Source organism: Nannospalax galili, unplaced genomic scaffold (assembly GCF_000622305.1).
Source record: "Nannospalax galili isolate Female #2095 unplaced genomic scaffold, S.galili_v1.0 scaffold188, whole genome shotgun sequence".
Lineage (NCBI taxonomy): Eukaryota > Metazoa > Chordata > Mammalia > Rodentia > Spalacidae > Nannospalax > Nannospalax galili.
The window spans coordinates 2,916,787-2,920,712 of NW_008360325.1; positions in this window are offsets into that span (position 1 = coordinate 2,916,787).

Genomic DNA, 3,926 nt, shown 5'->3' on the forward strand with positions numbered 1-3,926 from the left:
CGGAAGGGTCATATGCTGCATAGCTTTAGTTGTCAACTTGACACACCTTGGTTGAGGGAGCCTCAACTGGGCACTTTCCTCCATTGGACTGGACTGTGGTCATGTCTGTGAGACATTTTCTTGATTGTTGAGTGATGTGGGAGGGCCCAGCCCACTGTGAGTAGTGGCACCCATTGGCAGGTGGGCCTGTGTTGGATAAGAGAGCAAGCTGAGAAGGGGCCAGGGGAACAAGTCAGTAAGCAGTGTTCCTCCATGGCCTGTGTTCCAGCCCCTGCCTCCAGGTTCCTGCCCTGAGTTCTTACCTTGGGCTCCCTGATGAACTGTGACTTGGGAGATGTAAGCTGAATAAACCTTTTCCTCCCCAAGTTGATAGTGGTCAGAGTGTTTTTTCACAGCAATGAAGAGAGAAACTAGGACAGAAAGACAGGGAAGGACCTCAAGTATTGTAAGAAAAGAAGTCAATCTGAAAGGGCAACATCCTGTGTGATTTCATCTCCATGGCATTCTCAGGAAAGCTACGGAGACAGTAAAAATATTAGCTGTTTCCAGGGGTTAGGAGAGAAAAAGGAGTGAGTGGGTAGAGCACAGAGACTTTCGGGTGTGGTGAGATATTCAGTATCTACAATGGCAGATATGATAAATCTATTCAATGGCAGACTATACAAGAGTGAGGTGTGGAGCTAGAGAGGTGGCTCAGTGGTTAAAAGCACTGGCTGCTCTCCCAGAGGATCTGAGTCTGGTTCCCAGCACCCACATGCCAGCTAAGAACCATTCATAACTCTAGCTATGGGAGATCCAACACCCTCTTCTGGCCTCCGTAGGCATCTCACAACATGGTGCACTTATATACATGCAGGAAAAACATTCATACACATAAAATTTTTTAAAAATTAAAAGAACAGTGAGGTGTAACATAAAATACAAACTTTCGTTGATACTGACCAGTGGATACAAATGTACCAATACAGTGAGGAGCACTGCTAACGAAGGAGGCTCCATGTGCAGGGACAGAGAATCTTAGGAATCCCTGTACCTTCCGTTCAATTTTACTGTACCCTAAAGTTACTCTGAAAAAGTAAAGTCTAATAAAAATAGCAAAGAAATAATGAGGGTCTTGGGGAATTGAAATACAAGAGAAACTTTTAGCTATGTACTTGAAATGCAAGAAATGCTGATGGGTTTGAAAGGGAATGATAATAGACAGAAGCTCTAATGGGAAGGGACGCAGAGCACTGGAAATAGTTACTACATGGAAAATGTAAGTCTCACTCCTTAAAAGACAATTAATTGTCTAATGAAGAGTCAGTAGAGTTTATAACAAGTAGGAGTAAAATTTGTAACAGTAGTCATTGGAAAGGTAGAACGGAATAAATAAAATTATACCACTGGGTGTGATGTTAATATGGAATGGTATGGCCTTCTCTTTTGTTCCATTTACCTACATGTACATTTTGTGCCCATACTATGTTTTTATGACTATAACTCTGTAATATAGTTGGAAATCTGGTATGGTAATTCCCCCAGAAGTTTGTGCTCAGGATTGCTTTGAAAAAATTTAGTGATTCATACAATTTTAGGATGTTTTTTGTCATGGGGATTTTGATTGGGATTGCATTAAATCTGTAAACTGCTTTTGGTAGGATTGCCTCTTTCACAGTATTAAGTCTACCAATCCGTGAGCACAGGAGGTCTTTCTATCTCCTTGTGTCTTCCTCATGCTCTTTCTTCAAAGATTTATAGTTTTCATTGTAGAGATCTTTAATGCCTTTGATTAGGTTTTTGCCTAAAGTTTTTTGAGCCTATGGTGAGTGGTAGTATGTCCATGAAGTCTTTTCTGACTGCTTGGTATTGGTACATAGAAAGGTAGTGAATTTTGTAAATAGATTTTGTATCCTGCCGCTTGTCTGAAAGTGTGGAAGTTTTCTGATGTAAGTTTTGGGAACTCATACATAGTATATCATCTGCACATAGGGATAATTTGGCCTCTTCTTTTCCGAGGTTCCACTGTAGATGTGTCACTTGGGGCTGGGCGTCTCTCAGACATATATTCACTGTGTGTGACCAGTTGTGGAGCTCTGTAATAGTCTCCATCTGTTGTAAAAAAAGCTTCTTTGATGAGTGGTGACAGGTATACTTGTCTCCGTGCTTCCTTTCCATTTTCCTGGTGCCTGCTGTCATATCAGGATATATACTCACATATAAGGAATTGGTGCTGCAATCTGAAAATGAGGGAGAGCATACATTGCTTGCTTTCCTGAGTCTGTTACTCCCCTTAGTATAACAGTTTCTAGTTCCATTCATTTACCTGCAGATTTCATAATATCATCTTTCCTTACCACTAAGTAGAATTCCATTGGGTAAATGAACCATTTCATTATCCATTTGTTGGCTGAGGGACATTTAACTTGTTTCAATTTGTGATCTATTGTGAAAAGATGAGCAACGAACATGGATGTACAGGTATCTCTACAGTATGAGTCCTTTGAGTATCTGCCAAGGAGTGGTATAATTGGTTCACATGGTTCTCATTTTTAGTCTTGTAAGCGTTCTCCACACTGCTTTCCATAGTGTTGCACGAGTTTGCAATCCCACCAGCACTGAGTGAGCGTTCCCCTTTCTCCACATCCTCTCCAGCAGCTGGAGTCTTTTGTTCTCTTGATCTTAGCCAGTCTGCCTGGGGTGAGAGGGAACATTTAAGTAGTTTTTATCTGCATTTCTAGCTAAGAGATGGAAGCAACCTAAGTGTCCCTCAACTGATGAGTGGTTAACAAAAATGTGGAATATTTACACAACTGAGTTCTATGCAACAGTAAAGAAAGACGAAATAACAATGTAGGTAAATGGATGGATCTAGAAACTGTTATACTAAGTAAGGTATCACAGACTCAGAAAAACAAATGACGTATGTTCTCCCTCATATGTGGCTCCTAGCACCAAATCCTTTTAAATTCCAGGTCCTTTTAATAAGATGATGCTGTACATCAGTCCCTTCTGCATGAAATAACTACCATCATCATGACTTCGGCTGAGCCTGATCGCTAAACATAGTCACAATTGGGCTTGTTGACAGTTGTGCTCATTCTCTAAAGGAGTGCCAAGCGAGGTCACTGGACCCTCACCTGAGTATCCAGCTACTCTTCCCAGCCAACTAGTCCAGCCTTGGAAGACAAAAGAAAAACGAGGAGGAGCCCAATAGAGGGATGCTTTTGGAAGCCCTTGGCAAGAAACTCCAATGGACTCTCATATGAACATTTGAAATTTGCCCTGTTCTGACTTTTTTCTAGTTCCCTGTCTGGAACTTGTAATGCTAATTACTCTTGCCTTTACTTCTCCTTCACATCTCCTATTCATGATTCAAGGACTTTCTTTTCCCCTTAGAGATAAGAGTTATGCAATTTGGGAGTCTTTTAGACAGACCCAGTGAAGGGGTACTCCAATTGCCTTACCCTGCATCCCTGTTCAGCATGGAAGAAGCCAGAGCAGTATGCGTCCCGATTCCCTATTGGAAATTTGGGTATCCTCTTCAGAGGATGGTGTGATAAGAATAGGAGGTAGGAATTGGCTACACAGTTAGTGTAAAAAGACCCCAAAGAAATGTAGCCAGTTTCTTGGCTAAAAGTCAAAATGTTCTTGGGCCTCTTAGCAACATACTCTGTTCCAAAGGCCAAAAATATCAAAAGTATTTGGGAGCTTGTATCTAATCCTTAAAAGATTTTTTTGTTACCTCTTCAGAGGGGGGAATTTTAGTGGGGAGGGAGTGGGCATGGATTTGATCAAAACACCTTATATGCATGTATGAAATTCTCAATAAAGTTTTTGTAAAATTAAAAAAAAAAGTCCCCTAAGAAGTAGGATGACACTAAAATAGGGAAAACCAGCAAGTCCACTGGGGAACCTGACCTCTTACCTGAGTGCAATGCCAGAAA